The following is an 18,099-nucleotide window of genomic DNA, read 5'->3' on the forward strand; positions in this document are numbered from 1 at the left end:
ATGGCAATATTGATATTAATTGACAAAAGTTCGCCGCGCGAATAACAAATGGAGTTTTCGCCACGAACCACCTAATACACTACAATGTGTCCAAAAATCATATTTTGGTGCTTTTTGAACTTTTTCAATCCGGTCAAAAACATCGCACCCGTGGGGGCTCAATATATGCCAATATTGGCACTAATTGACAAAAGTTCGCCGCGCGAATCACGAAGTGAGTTTTTGCCACGAACGCACCTAATACACTCCAATGTGTCCAAAAATCACGTTTTGGTGCTTGTTGAACTTTTTCATTCCGGTCAAAAACATCGCACCCGTGGGGGCTCAAGATATGCCAATATTGGCACTAATTGATAAAAGTTCGCAGCGCGAATCACGAAGTGAGTTTTTGCTACGAATGCATCCAATACACTCCAATATGTCCAAAAATCATGTTTTGGTGCCTTTTTAATGTTTTCAATCCGGTCAAAAACATCGCACCCATGGGGGCTCAATATATGGCACTAATGATATTAATTGACAAAAGTTCACCGCGCGAATAACAAATGGAGTTTTCGCCACGAACGCACCTAATACACTCCAATGTGTCCAAAAATCATGTTTTGGTGCTTTTTGAACTTTTTCATTCCGGTCAAAAACATCGCACCCGTGGGGGCTCAATATATGCCAATATTGGCTCTAATTGACAAAAGTTCGCTGCGCGAATCACGGAGTGAGTTTTTGCCACGAACGCACCCAATACACTCCAATATGTCCAAAAATCATGTTTTGGTGCCTTTTTAACTTTTTCAATCCGGTCAAAAACATCGCACCCGTGGGGGCTCAACATATGCCAATATTGGCATTAATTGACAAAAGTTCGGCAATGTTTTTGCTATGAACACACCCAATACACTCCAATGTGTCCAAAAATTATGTTTTGGTGCTTTTTGAACTTTTTCAATCCGGTCAAAAACATCGCACCCGTGGGGGCTCAATATATGCCAATGTCGGCATTAATTGATGAAAGTTCGCCGCGCGAATCTCGAAGTTACTTTTTGCCACGAACGCACCCAATACACTCCAATAAGTCCAAAAATCATGTTTTGGTGCTTTTTGAACTTTTTCAATCCGGTCAAAAACATCGCACCCGTGGGGGCTCAATATATACCAATATTGGGATAAATTCACAAAAGTTCATCGCGCGAATCACGAATTGAGTTTTTGCCACGAACGCACCCAATACACTCCAATATGTCCAAAAATCATGTTTTGGTGCTTTTTGAACTTTTTCATTCCGGTCAAAAACATCGCTCCCGTGGGGGCTCAACATATGCCAATATCGGCATTAATTGACAAAAGTTCGCCGCGCGAATCACGAGGTAAGTTTTTGCAACGAACGCGCCCAATACACTCCAATGTGTCCAAAAATCATGTTTTGGTGCTATTTAAACTTTTTCAATCCGGTCAAAAACATCGCACCCGTGGGGGCTCAATATATGCCAATATTGGCACTAATTGATAAAAGTTCGCAGCGCGAATCACGAAGTGAGTTTTTGCTACGAATGCATCCAATACACTCCAATATGTCCAAAAATCATGTTTTGGTGCCTTTTTAATGTTTTCAATCCGGTCAAAAACATCGCACCCATGGGGGCTCAATATATGGCACTAATGATATTAATTGACAAAAGTTCACCGCGCGAATAACAAATGGAGTTTTCGCCACGAACGCACCTAATACACTCCAATGTGTCCAAAAATCATGTTTTGGTGCTTTTTGAACTTTTTCATTCCGGTTAAAAACATCGCACCCGTGGGGGCTCAATATATGCCAATATTGGCACTAATTGACAAAAGTTCGCTGCGCGAATCACGGAGTGAGTTTTTGCCCCGAACGCACCCAATACACTCCAACATGTCCAAAAATCATGTTTTGATGCTTTTTGAACTTTTTTATTCTGGTCAAAAAACATCGCACCCGTGGGGGCTCAACATATGCCAATATTGGCAGTAATTGACCAAAGTTCGTCGCGTGAATCACAAAGTGAGTTTTTCCCACAAACGCAACCAATACACTCCAATATGTCTTAAAATCATGTTTTGGTCTTAATGAACTTTTTCATTCCGGTCAAAAACATCGCTCCCGTGCGGGCTCAATATGTGCCAATATTGGCACTAATTGACAAAAGTTCACCGCGCGAATAACGAAGTGAGTTTTTGCCACGAACGCACCCAATACACTCCAACATGTCCAAAAATCATGTTTTGGTGATTTTTGAACTTTTTCATTCCGGTCAAAAGACATCGCACCCGTGGGGCTCCATATATGCCAATATTGGCACTAATTGACAAAAGTTCGCCGCGCGAATCATGAATTGAGTTTTTGCCACAAACGCACCCAATACACTCCAACATGTCAAAAAATCATGTTTTGATGCTTTTTGAACTTTTTCATTCTGGTCAAAAAACATCGCTCCCGTGGGGGCTCAACATATGCCAATATTGGCAGTAATTGACCAAAGTTCGCCGCCCAAATCACGAAGTAAGTTTTTGCCACGAACGCACCCAATACACTCCAATATGTCCAAAAATCATGTTTTGGTGCTTTTTGAACTTTTTCATTCTGGTCAAAAACATCGCACCCGTGGGGCTCAATATATGCCAATATTGACACTAGTTGACAAAAGTTCGCCGCGCGAATCACGAAGTGAGTTTTTGCCACGAACGCACCCAATACAGTCGAATATGTCCAAAAATCATATTTTGGTGCTCTTTGAATTTTTTCATTCCGGTCAAAAAACATCGCACCTGTGTGGGGCCAATATACGCTAATATTTGTACTAATTGACAAAAGTTCGCCGCGCAAATCACGAAGTGAGTTTTTGCAACGAACGCACCCAATACAGTCGAATAAGTTCAAAAATCATGTTTTGGTGCTTTTTGAACTTTTTCAATCCGGTCAAAAAACATCGCACCCGTGTGGGGCCAATATACGCTAATATTGGTACTAATTGACAAAACTTTGCCGCCCGAATCACGACGTGAGTTTTTGCCACGAACGCACCCAATACACTCCAATATGTCCGAAAATCATGTTTTGGTGCTTTTTGAACTTTTTCATTCCGGTCAAAAACATCGCTCCCGTGGGGGCTCAATATATGCCAATGTTGACATTAATTGACAAAAGTTCGCCGCGTGAATAACGAAGTGAGTTTTAGCCACGAACGCACCCAATGCAATCCAATATGTCCAAAACTAATGTTTGGGTGCTTGTTGATCTTTTTCATTCCGTTCAAAAAAACATCGCACCTTGGGGCTCAATATATGCCAATTTTGGCACTAATTGACAAAAGTTCGCTGCACGAATCACGAAGTGAGTTTTTGCCATGAACGCACCCAATGCAGTCCAATATGTCCAAAAATCATGTTTTGGTGCTTTTTCAACTTTTTCAATCCGGTCAAAAAAAATCGCACCCGTGGGGGCTAAATATATGCCAATATTGGCAGTAATTGACAAAAGTTCGTCGCGCGAATCACGAATCGAGTTTTTGCCACGAACGCACCCAATACACTCCAATATGTCCAAAAATCATGTTTTGGTCTTTTTGAACTTTTTCATTCCGGTCAAAACCATCGCACCCGTGGGGTTCAATATATGCCAATATTGGCACTAATTGACAAAAGTTCGCCGCGCGAATCACGAAGTGAATTTTTGCTACGAACGCATCCAATACACTCCAATATGTCGAAAAATCATGTTTTGGTCTTTTTCAACTTTTTCATTCCGGGCAAAGACATCGCACCCGTGTGGGCTCAACATATGCCAATATTGGCATTAATTGACAAAAATTCGCCGCGCGAATCACGAGGTGAGTTTTTTGCAACGAACGCACCCAATACACTCCAAGATGTCCAAAAATCATGTTTTGGTGATTTTTGAACTTTTTCATTCCGGTCAAAAACATCGCACCCGTGGGGGCTCAACATATGCCAATATTGGCAGTAATTGACCAAAGTTCGTCGCGTGAATAACAAAGTAAGTTTTTGCCACGAACGCAACCAATACACTCCAATATGTCTTAAAATCATATTTTGGTCTTATTGAACTTTTTTATTCCGGTCAAAAACATCGCGCCCGTGGGGCTCAATATATGCCAATATTGGCACTAATTGACAAAAGTTCGCCGCGCGAATCACGAAGTGAATTTTTGCTACGAACGCATCCAATACACTCCAATATGTCCAAAAATCATGTTTTGGTGATTTTTGAACTTTTTCATTCCGGTCAAAAACATCGCTCCCGTGCGGGCTCAATATATGCCAATGTTGACATTAATTGACAAAAGTTCACCGCGCGAATAACGAAGTGAGTTTTTGCCACGAACGCACCCAATACACTCCAACATGTCCAAAAATCATGTTTTGGTGATTTTTGAAGTTTTCCATTCCGTTCAAAAGACATCGCACCCGTGGGGGCTCAACATATGCCAATATTGGCATTAATTGACAAAAATTCGCCGCGCGAATCACGAGGTGAGTTTTTTGCAACGAACGCACCCAATACACTCCAAGATATCCAAAAATCATGTTTTGGTGATTTTTGAACTTTTTCATTCCGGTCAAAAACATCACACCCGTGGGGGCTCAACATATGCCAATATTGGCATTAATTGACAAAAGTTCGTCGCACGAATCACGAAGTGAGTTTTTGCCACGAACGCACCCAATACAGTCCAATATGCCCAAAAATCATGTTTTGGTGCTTTTTAAACTTTTTCAATCCGGTCAAAAACATCGCACCTGTGGGGGCTCAACATGTGCCAATATTGGCATTAATTAACAAAAGTTCGTCGCGCGAATCACGAAGTGAGTTTTTGCCACGAACGCACCCAGTACACTCCAATAAGTCCAAAAATCATGTTTTGGTGCTTTTTGAACTTTTTCAATCCGGTCAAAAACATCGCACCCGTGGGGGCTCAACATATGCTAATTTTGGCATTAATTGACAAAAGTTCGCCGCGCGAATCACGAGGTGAGTTTTTGCCATGAACGCACCCAATACATCAATATGTCCAAAAATCATGTTTTGGTGCTTTTTGAACTTTTTCATTCCGGTCAAAAAACATCGCACCCGTGTGGGGCCAATATACGCTAATATTTGTACTAATTGACAAAAGTTCGCCGCGCAAATCACGAAGTGAGTTTTTGCAACGAACGCACCCAATACAGTCGAATAAGTCCAAAAATCATGTTTTGGTGGTTTTTGAACTTTTTCAATCCGGTCAAAAAACATCGCACCCGTGTGGGGCCAATATACGCTAATATTTGTACTAATTGACAAAAGTTCGCCGCGCAAATCACGAAGTGAGTTTTTGCAACGAACGCACCCAATACAGTCGAATAAGTTCAAAAATCATGTTTTGGTGCTTTTTGAACATTTTCAATCCGGTCAAAAAACATCGCACCCGTGTGGGGCCAATATACGCTAATATTGGTACTAATTGACAAAACATCGCCGCCCGAATCACGATGTGAGTTTTTGCCACGAACGCACCCAATACACTCCAATATGTCCAAAAATCATGTTTTGGTGCTTTCTGAACTTTTTCATTCCGGTCAAAAACATCGCTCCCGTGCGGGCTCAATATATGCCAATGTTGACATTAATTGACAAAAGTTCGCCGCGCGAATAACGAAGTGAGTTTTTGCCACGAACGCACCCAATACACTCCAACATGTCCAAAAATCATGTTTTGGTGATTTTTGAAGTTTTTCATTCCGGTCAAAAGACATCGCACCCGTGGGGGCTCAACATATGCCAATATTGGCATTAATTGACAAAAATTCGCCGCGCGAATCACGAGGTGAGTTTTTTGCAACGAACGCACCCAATACACTCCAAGATATCCAAAAATCATGTTTTGGTGATTTTTGAACTTTTTCATTCCGGTCAAAAACATCGCACCCGTGGGGGCTCAACATATGCCAATATTGGCAGTAATTGACCAAAGTTCGTCGCGTGAATCACAAAGTAAGTTTTTGCCACGAACGCAACCAATACACTCCAATATGTCTTAAAATCATATTTTGGTCTTAATGAACTTTTTCATTCCGGTCAAAAACATCGCTCCCGTGCGGGCTCAATATATGCCAATATTGGCACTAATTGACAAAAGTTCACCGCGCGAATAACGAAGTGAGTTTTTGCCACGAACGCACCCAATACACTCCAACATGTCCAAAAATCATGTTTTGGTGATTTTTGAACTTTTTCATTCCGGTCAAAAGACATCGCACCCGTGGGGCTCCATATATGCCAATATTGGCACTAATTGACAAAAGTTCGCCGCGCGAATCATGAATTGAGTTTTTGCCACGAACGCACCCAATACACTCCAACATGTCAAAAAATCATGTTTTGATGCTTTTTGAACTTTTTCATTCCGGTCAAAAAACATCGCTCCCGTGGGGGCTCAACATATGCCAATATTGGCAGTAATTGACCAAAGTTCGCCGCCCAAATCACGAAGTATGTTTTTGCCACGAACGCACCCAATACACTCCAATATGTCCAAAAATCATGTTTTGGTGCTTTTTGAACTTTTTCATTCTGGTCAAAAACATCGCACCCGTGGGGCTCAATATATGCCAATATTGACACTAGTTGACAAAAGTTCGCCGCGCGAATCACGAAGTGAGTTTTTGCCACGAACGCACCCAATACAGTCGAATATGTCCAAAAATCATATTTTGGTGCTCTTTGAATTTTTTCATTCCGGTCAAAAAACATCGCACCTGTGTGGGGCCAATATACGCTAATATTTGTACTAATTGACAAAAGTTCGCCGCGCAAATCACGAAGTGAGTTTTTGCAACGAACGCACCCAATACAGTCGAATAAGTTCAAAAATCATGTTTTGGTGCTTTTTGAACTTTTTCAATCCGGTCAAAAAACATCGCACCCGTGTGGGGCCAATATACGCTAATATTGCTACTAATTGACAAAACTTCGCCGCCCGAATCACGACGTGAGTTTTTGCCACGAACGCACCCAATACACTCCAATATGTCCAAAAATCATGTTTTGGTGCTTTCTGAACTTTTTCATTCCGGTCAAAAACATCGCTCCCGTGGGGGCTCAATATATGCCAATATTGACACTAGTTGACAAAAGTTCGCCGCGCGAATCACGAAGTGAGTTTTTGCCACGAACGCACCCAATACAGTCGAATATGTCCAAAAATCATATTTTGGTGCTCTTTGAATTTCTTCATTCCGGTCAAAAAACATCGCACCCGTGTGGGGCCAATATACGCTAATATTGGTACTAATTGACAAAACTTTGCCGCCCGAATCACGACGTGAGTTTTTGCCACGAACTTACCCAATACACTCCAATATGTCCGAAAATCATGTTTTGGTGCTTTTTGAACTTTTTCATTCCGGTCAAAAACATCGCTCCCGTGGGGGCACAATATATGCCAATGTTGACATTAATTGACAAAAGTTCGCCGCGTGAATAACGAAGTGAGTTTTAGCCACGAACGCACCCAATGCAATCCAATATGTCCAAAACTCATGTTTGGGTGCTTGTTGATCTTTTTCATTCCGTTCAAAAAACATCGCACCTTGGGGCTCAATATATGCCAATTTTGGCACTAATTGACAAAAGTTCGCTGCACGAATCACGAAGTGAGTTTTTGCCATGAACGCACCCAATGCAGTCCAATATGTCCAAAAATCATGTTTTGGTGCTTTTTCAACTTTTTCAATCCGGTAAAAAAAAATCGCACCCGTGGGGGCTAAATATATGCCAATATTGGCAGTAATTGACAAAAGTTCGTCGCGCGAATCACGAAGCGAGTTTTTGCCACGAACGCACCCAATACACTCCAATATGTCCAAAAATCATGTTTTGGTCTTTTTGAACTTTTTCATTCCGGTCAAAAAACATCGCACCCGTGGGGGCTCAACATATGCCAATATTGGCAGTAATTGACCAAAGTTCGTCGCGCTAATCACGAAGTGAGTTTTTGCCACGAACGCACCCAATACAGTCCAATATGTCCAAAAATCATGTTTTTGTGCTTATTGAACTTTTTCAATCCGGTCAAACACATCGCACCCGTGGGGGCTCAATATATCCCAATATTGGCATAAATTGACTAAAGTTCGTCGCGCGAATCACGAAGTGAGTTTTTGCCACGAATGCACCCAATACACTCCAATATGTCCAAAAATCATGTTTTGGTCTTTTTGAAGTTTTTCATTCCGGTCAAAAAAAAATCACCCGTGGGGCTCAATATATGCCAATATTGGCACTAATTGACAAAAGTTCGCCGCGCGAATCACGAAGTGAGTTTTTTCCATGAACGCACCCAATACACTCCAACATGTCCAAAAATCATGTTTTGGTGATTTTTGAACTTTTTCATTCCGGTCAAAAACATCGCACCCGTGGGGGCTCAACATATGCCAATATTGGCATTAATTGATAAAAGTTCGCCGCGCGAATCACGAGGTGAGTTTTTTGCAACAAACGCAGCCAATACACTCCAATATGTCCAAAAATCATGTTTTGGTGATTTTTGAACTTTTTTATTCCGGTCAAAAACATCGCTCCCGTGCGGGCTCAATATATGCCAATGTTGACATTAATTGAGAAAAGTTCGCCGCGCGAATAACGAAGTGAGTTTTTGCCACGAACGCACCCAATGCACTCTAATATGTCCAAAACTCATGTTTGGGTGCTTTTTGAATTTTTTCATTCCGGTCAAAAAACATCGCACCTGTGTGGGGCCAATATACGCTAATATTTGTACTAATTGACAAAAGTTCGCCGCCCGAATCACGACGTGAGTTTTTGCCACGAACGCACCCAATACACTCCAATATGTCCGAAAATCATGTGTTTGGTGCTTTTTGAACTTTTTCATTCCGGTCAAAAACATCGCTCCCGTGGGGGCTCAATATATGCCAATGTTGACATTAATTGACAAAAGTTCGCCGCGCGAATAACGAAGTGAGTTTTAGCCACGAACGCACCCAGTGCAATCCAATATGTCCAAAACTCATGTTTGGGTGCTTGTTGATCTTTTTCATTCCGTTCAACAAACATCGCACCTTGGGGCTCAATATATGCCAATTTTGGCACTAATTGACAAAAGTTCGCTGCACGAATCACGAAGTGAGTTTTTGCCATGAACGCACCCAATGCAGTCCAATATGTCCAAAAATCATGTTTTGGTGCTTTTTCAACTTTTTCAATCCGGTCAAAAAAATTCGCACCCGTGGGGGCTAAATATATGCCAATATTGGCAGTAATTGACAAAAGTTCGTCGCGCGAATCACGAAGCGAGTTTTTGCCACGAACGCACCCAATACACTCCAATATGTCCAAAAATCATGTTTTGGTCTTTTTGAACTTTTTCATTCCGGTCAAAACCATCGCACCCGTGGGGCTCAATATATGCCAATATTGGCACTAATTGACAAAAGTTCGCCGCGCGAATCACGAAGTGAATTTTTGCTACGAACGCATCCAATACACTCCAATATGTCGAAAAATCATGTTTTGGTCTTTTTCAACTTTTTCATTCCGGGCAAAGACATCGCACCCGTGTGGGCTCAACATATGCCAATATTGGCATTAATTGACAAAAATTCGCCGCGCGAATCACGAGGTGAGTTTTTTGCAACGAACGCACCCAATACACTCCAAGATGTCCAAAAATCATGTTTTGGTGATTTTTGAACTTTTTCATTCCGGTCAAAAACATCGCACCCGTGGGGGCTCAACATATGCCAATATTGGCAGTAATTGACCAAAGTTCGTCGCGTGAATAACAAAGTAAGTTTTTGCCACGAACGCAACCAATACACTCCAATATGTCTTAAAATCATATTTTGGTCTTATTGAACTTTTTTATTCCGGTCAAAAACATCGCTCCCGTGGGGCTCAATATATGCCAATATTGGCACTAATTGACAAAACTTCGCCGCCCGAATCACGACGTGAGTTTTTGCCACGAACGCACCCAATACACTCCAATATGTCCAAAAATCATGTTTTGGTGCTTTCTGAACTTTTTCATTCCGGTCAAAAACATCGCTCCCGTGCGGGCTCAATATATGCCAATGTTGACATTAATTGACAAAAGTTCGCCGCGCGAATAACGAAGTGAGTTTTTGCCACGAACGCACCCAATACACTCCAACATGTCCAAAAATCATGTTTTGGTGATTTTTGAAGTTTTTCATTCCGGTCAAAAGACATCGCACCCGTGGGGGCTCAACATATGCCAATATTGGCATTAATGGACAAAAATTCGCCGCGCGAATCACGAGGTGAGTTTTTTGCAACGAACGCACCCAATACACTCCAAGATATCCAAAAATCATGTTTTGGTGATTTTTGGACTTTTTCATTCCGGTCAAAAACATCGCACCCGTGGGGGCTCAACATATGCCAATATTGGCAGTAATTGACCAAAGTTCGTCGCGTGAATCACAAAGTAAGTTTTTGCCACGAACGCAACCAATACACTCCAATATGTCTTAAAATCATATTTTGGTCTTAATGAACTTTTTCATTCCGGTCAAAAACATCGCTCCCGTGCGGGCTCAATATGTGCCAATATTGGCACTAATTGACAAAAGTTCACCGCGCGAATAACGAAGTGAGTTTTTGCCACGAACGCACCCAATACACTCCAACATGTCCAAAAATCATGTTTTGGTGATTTTTGAACTTTTTCATTCCGGTCAAAAGACATCGCACCCGTGGGGCTCCATATATGCCAATATTGGCACTAATTGACAAAAGTTCGCCGCGCGAATCATGAATTGAGTTTTTGCCACGAACGCACCCAATACACTCCAACATGTCAAAAAATCATGTTTTGATGCTTTTTGAACTTTTTCATTCCGGTCAAAAAACATCGCTCCCGTGGGGGCTCAACATATGCCAATATTGGCAGTAATTGACCAAAGTTCGCCGCCCAAATCACGAAGTAAGTTTTTGCCACGAACGCACCCAATACACTCCAATATGTCCAAAAATCATGTTTTGGTGCTTTTTGAACTTTTTCATTCTGGTCAAAAACATCGCACCCGTGGGGCTCAATATATGCCAATATTGACACTAGTTGACAAAAGTTCGCCGCGCGAATCACGAAGTGAGTTTTTGCCACGAACGCACCCAATACAGTCGAATATGTCCAAAAATCATATTTTGGTGCTCTTTGAATTTTTTCATTCCGGTCAAAAAACATCGCACCTGTGTGGGGCCAATATACGCTAATATTTGTACTAATTGACAAAAGTTCGCCGCGCAAATCACGAAGTGAGTTTTTGCAACGAACGCACCCAATACAGTCGAATAAGTTCAAAAATCATGTTTTGGTGCTTTTTGAACTTTTTCAATCCGGTCAAAAAACATCGCACCCGTGTGGGGCCAATATACGCTAATATTGGTACTAATTGACAAAACTTTGCCGCCCGAATCACGACGTGAGTTTTTGCCACGAACGCACCCAATACACTCCAATATGTCCGAAAATCATGTTTTGGTGCTTTTTGAACTTTTTCATTCCGGTCAAAAACATCGCTCCCGTGGGGGCTCAATATATGCCAATGTTGACATTAATTGACAAAAGTTCGCCGCGTGAATAACGAAGTGAGTTTTAGCCACGAACGCACCCAATGCAATCCAATATGTCCAAAACTAATGTTTGGGTGCTTGTTGATCTTTTTCATTCCGTTCAAAAAAACATCGCACCTTGGGGCTCAATATATGCCAATTTTGGCACTAATTGACAAAAGTTCGCTGCACGAATCACGAAGTGAGTTTTTGCCATGAACGCACCCAATGCAGTCCAATATGTCCAAAAATCATGTTTTGGTGCTTTTTCAACTTTTTCAATCCGGTCAAAAAAAATCGCACCCGTGGGGGCTAAATATATGCCAATATTGGCAGTAATTGACAAAAGTTCGTCGCGCGAATCACGAATCGAGTTTTTGCCACGAACGCACCCAATACACTCCAATATGTCCAAAAATCATGTTTTGGTCTTTTTGAACTTTTTCATTCCGGTCAAAACCATCGCACCCGTGGGGTTCAATATATGCCAATATTGGCACTAATTGACAAAAGTTCGCCGCGCGAATCACGAAGTGAATTTTTGCTACGAACGCATCCAATACACTCCAATATGTCGAAAAATCATGTTTTGGTCTTTTTCAACTTTTTCATTCCGGGCAAAGACATCGCACCCGTGTGGGCTCAACATATGCCAATATTGGCATTAATTGACAAAAATTCGCCGCGCGAATCACGAGGTGAGTTTTTTGCAACGAACGCACCCAATACACTCCAAGATGTCCAAAAATCATGTTTTGGTGATTTTTGAACTTTTTCATTCCGGTCAAAAACATCGCACCCGTGGGGGCTCAACATATGCCAATATTGGCAGTAATTGACCAAAGTTCGTCGCGTGAATAACAAAGTAAGTTTTTGCCACGAACGCAACCAATACACTCCAATATGTCTTAAAATCATATTTTGGTCTTATTGAACTTTTTTATTCCGGTCAAAAACATCGCGCCCGTGGGGCTCAATATATGCCAATATTGGCACTAATTGACAAAAGTTCGCCGCGCGAATCACGAAGTGAATTTTTGCTACGAACGCATCCAATACACTCCAATATGTCCAAAAATCATGTTTTGGTGATTTTTGAACTTTTTCATTCCGGTCAAAAACATCGCTCCCGTGCGGGCTCAATATATGCCAATGTTGACATTAATTGACAAAAGTTCACCGCGCGAATAACGAAGTGAGTTTTTGCCACGAACGCACCCAATACACTCCAACATGTCCAAAAATCATGTTTTGGTGATTTTTGAAGTTTTCCATTCCGTTCAAAAGACATCGCACCCGTGGGGGCTCAACATATGCCAATATTGGCATTAATTGACAAAAATTCGCCGCGCGAATCACGAGGTGAGTTTTTTGCAACGAACGCACCCAATACACTCCAAGATATCCAAAAATCATGTTTTGGTGATTTTTGAACTTTTTCATTCCGGTCAAAAACATCACACCCGTGGGGGCTCAACATATGCCAATATTGGCATTAATTGACAAAAGTTCGTCGCACGAATCACGAAGTGAGTTTTTGCCACGAACGCACCCAATACAGTCCAATATGCCCAAAAATCATGTTTTGGTGCTTTTTAAACTTTTTCAATCCGGTCAAAAACATCGCACCTGTGGGGGCTCAACATGTGCCAATATTGGCATTAATTAACAAAAGTTCGTCGCGCGAATCACGAAGTGAGTTTTTGCCACGAACGCACCCAGTACACTCCAATAAGTCCAAAAATCATGTTTTGGTGCTTTTTGAACTTTTTCAATCCGGTCAAAAACATCGCACCCGTGGGGGCTCAACATATGCTAATTTTGGCATTAATTGACAAAAGTTCGCCGCGCGAATCACGAGGTGAGTTTTTGCCATGAACGCACCCAATACATCAATATGTCCAAAAATCATGTTTTGGTGCTTTTTGAACTTTTTCATTCCGGTCAAAAAACATCGCACCCGTGTGGGGCCAATATACGCTAATATTTGTACTAATTGACAAAAGTTCGCCGCGCAAATCACGAAGTGAGTTTTTGCAACGAACGCACCCAATACAGTCGAATAAGTCCAAAAATCATGTTTTGGTGGTTTTTGAACTTTTTCAATCCGGTCAAAAAACATCGCACCCGTGTGGGGCCAATATACGCTAATATTTGTACTAATTGACAAAAGTTCGCCGCGCAAATCACGAAGTGAGTTTTTGCAACGAACGCACCCAATACAGTCGAATAAGTTCAAAAATCATGTTTTGGTGCTTTTTGAACATTTTCAATCCGGTCAAAAAACATCGCACCCGTGTGGGGCCAATATACGCTAATATTGGTACTAATTGACAAAACATCGCCGCCCGAATCACGATGTGAGTTTTTGCCACGAACGCACCCAATACACTCCAATATGTCCAAAAATCATGTTTTGGTGCTTTCTGAACTTTTTCATTCCGGTCAAAAACATCGCTCCCGTGCGGGCTCAATATATGCCAATGTTGACATTAATTGACAAAAGTTCGCCGCGCGAATAACGAAGTGAGTTTTTGCCACGAACGCACCCAATACACTCCAACATGTCCAAAAATCATGTTTTGGTGATTTTTGAAGTTTTTCATTCCGGTCAAAAGACATCGCACCCGTGGGGGCTCAACATATGCCAATATTGGCATTAATTGACAAAAATTCGCCGCGCGAATCACGAGGTGAGTTTTTTGCAACGAACGCACCCAATACACTCCAAGATATCCAAAAATCATGTTTTGGTGATTTTTGAACTTTTTCATTCCGGTCAAAAACATCGCACCCGTGGGGGCTCAACATATGCCAATATTGGCAGTAATTGACCAAAGTTCGTCGCGTGAATCACAAAGTAAGTTTTTGCCACGAACGCAACCAATACACTCCAATATGTCTTAAAATCATATTTTGGTCTTAATGAACTTTTTCATTCCGGTCAAAAACATCGCTCCCGTGCGGGCTCAATATATGCCAATATTGGCACTAATTGACAAAAGTTCACCGCGCGAATAACGAAGTGAGTTTTTGCCACGAACGCACCCAATACACTCCAACATGTCCAAAAATCATGTTTTGGTGATTTTTGAACTTTTTCATTCCGGTCAAAAGACATCGCACCCGTGGGGCTCCATATATGCCAATATTGGCACTAATTGACAAAAGTTCGCCGCGCGAATCATGAATTGAGTTTTTGCCACGAACGCACCCAATACACTCCAACATGTCAAAAAATCATGTTTTGATGCTTTTTGAACTTTTTCATTCCGGTCAAAAAACATCGCTCCCGTGGGGGCTCAACATATGCCAATATTGGCAGTAATTGACCAAAGTTCGCCGCCCAAATCACGAAGTATGTTTTTGCCACGAACGCACCCAATACACTCCAATATGTCCAAAAATCATGTTTTGGTGCTTTTTGAACTTTTTCATTCTGGTCAAAAACATCGCACCCGTGGGGCTCAATATATGCCAATATTGACACTAGTTGACAAAAGTTCGCCGCGCGAATCACGAAGTGAGTTTTTGCCACGAACGCACCCAATACAGTCGAATATGTCCAAAAATCATATTTTGGTGCTCTTTGAATTTTTTCATTCCGGTCAAAAAACATCGCACCTGTGTGGGGCCAATATACGCTAATATTTGTACTAATTGACAAAAGTTCGCCGCGCAAATCACGAAGTGAGTTTTTGCAACGAACGCACCCAATACAGTCGAATAAGTTCAAAAATCATGTTTTGGTGCTTTTTGAACTTTTTCAATCCGGTCAAAAAACATCGCACCCGTGTGGGGCCAATATACGCTAATATTGCTACTAATTGACAAAACTTCGCCGCCCGAATCACGACGTGAGTTTTTGCCACGAACGCACCCAATACACTCCAATATGTCCAAAAATCATGTTTTGGTGCTTTCTGAACTTTTTCATTCCGGTCAAAAACATCGCTCCCGTGGGGGCTCAATATATGCCAATATTGACACTAGTTGACAAAAGTTCGCCGCGCGAATCACGAAGTGAGTTTTTGCCACGAACGCACCCAATACAGTCGAATATGTCCAAAAATCATATTTTGGTGCTCTTTGAATTTCTTCATTCCGGTCAAAAAACATCGCACCCGTGTGGGGCCAATATACGCTAATATTGGTACTAATTGACAAAACTTTGCCGCCCGAATCACGACGTGAGTTTTTGCCACGAACTTACCCAATACACTCCAATATGTCCGAAAATCATGTTTTGGTGCTTTTTGAACTTTTTCATTCCGGTCAAAAACATCGCTCCCGTGGGGGCACAATATATGCCAATGTTGACATTAATTGACAAAAGTTCGCCGCGTGAATAACGAAGTGAGTTTTAGCCACGAACGCACCCAATGCAATCCAATATGTCCAAAACTCATGTTTGGGTGCTTGTTGATCTTTTTCATTCCGTTCAAAAAACATCGCACCTTGGGGCTCAATATATGCCAATTTTGGCACTAATTGACAAAAGTTCGCTGCACGAATCACGAAGTGAGTTTTTGCCATGAACGCACCCAATGCAGTCCAATATGTCCAAAAATCATGTTTTGGTGCTTTTTCAACTTTTTCAATCCGGTAAAAAAAAATCGCACCCGTGGGGGCTAAATATATGCCAATATTGGCAGTAATTGACAAAAGTTCGTCGCGCGAATCACGAAGCGAGTTTTTGCCACGAACGCACCCAATACACTCCAATATGTCCAAAAATCATGTTTTGGTCTTTTTGAACTTTTTCATTCCGGTCAAAAAACATCGCACCCGTGGGGGCTCAACATATGCCAATATTGGCAGTAATTGACCAAAGTTCGTCGCGCTAATCACGAAGTGAGTTTTTGCCACGAACGCACCCAATACAGTCCAATATGTCCAAAAATCATGTTTTTGTGCTTATTGAACTTTTTCAATCCGGTCAAACACATCGCACCCGTGGGGGCTCAATATATCCCAATATTGGCATAAATTGACTAAAGTTCGTCGCGCGAATCACGAAGTGAGTTTTTGCCACGAATGCACCCAATACACTCCAATATGTCCAAAAATCATGTTTTGGTCTTTTTGAAGTTTTTCATTCCGGTCAAAAAAAAATCACCCGTGGGGCTCAATATATGCCAATATTGGCACTAATTGACAAAAGTTCGCCGCGCGAATCACGAAGTGAGTTTTTTCCATGAACGCACCCAATACACTCCAACATGTCCAAAAATCATGTTTTAGTGATTTTTGAACTTTTTCATTCCGGTCAAAAACATCGCACCCGTGGGGGCTCAACATATGCCAATATTGGCATTAATTGATAAAAGTTCGCCGCGCGAATCACGAGGTGAGTTTTTTGCAACAAACGCAGCCAATACACTCCAATATGTCCAAAAATCATGTTTTGGTGATTTTTGAACTTTTTTATTCCGGTCAAAAACATCGCTCCCGTGCGGGCTCAATATATGCCAATGTTGACATTAATTGAGAAAAGTTCGCCGCGCGAATAACGAAGTGAGTTTTTGCCACGAACGCACCCAATGCACTCTAATATGTCCAAAACTCATGTTTGGGTGCTTTTTGAATTTTTTCATTCCGGTCAAAAAACATCGCACCTGTGTGGGGCCAATATACGCTAATATTTGTACTAATTGACAAAAGTTCGCCGCCCGAATCACGACGTGAGTTTTTGCCACGAACGCACCCAATACACTCCAATATGTCCGAAAATCATGTGTTTGGTGCTTTTTGAACTTTTTCATTCCGGTCAAAAACATCGCTCCCGTGGGGGCTCAATATATGCCAATGTTGACATTAATTGACAAAAGTTCGCCGCGCGAATAACGAAGTGAGTTTTAGCCACGAACGCACCCAGTGCAATCCAATATGTCCAAAACTCATGTTTGGGTGCTTGTTGATCTTTTTCATTCCGTTCAACAAACATCGCACCTTGGGGCTCAATATATGCCAATTTTGGCACTAATTGACAAAAGTTCGCTGCACGAATCACGAAGTGAGTTTTTGCCATGAACGCACCCAATGCAGTCCAATATGTCCAAAAATCATGTTTTGGTGCTTTTTCAACTTTTTCAATCCGGTCAAAAAAATTCGCACCCGTGGGGGCTAAATATATGCCAATATTGGCAGTAATTGACAAAAGTTCGTCGCGCGAATCACGAAGCGAGTTTTTGCCACGAACGCACCCAATACACTCCAATATGTCCAAAAATCATGTTTTGGTCTTTTTGAACTTTTTCATTCCGGTCAAAACCATCGCACCCGTGGGGCTCAATATATGCCAATATTGGCACTAATTGACAAAAGTTCGCCGCGCGAATCACGAAGTGAATTTTTGCTACGAACGCATCCAATACACTCCAATATGTCGAAAAATCATGTTTTGGTCTTTTTCAACTTTTTCATTCCGGGCAAAGACATCGCACCCGTGTGGGCTCAACATATGCCAATATTGG

The sequence above is a fragment of the Oryza sativa genome, chromosome 10 (assembly GCF_034140825.1).
Source record: "Oryza sativa Japonica Group chromosome 10, ASM3414082v1".
Taxonomy (NCBI): Eukaryota; Viridiplantae; Streptophyta; class Magnoliopsida; order Poales; family Poaceae; genus Oryza; species Oryza sativa.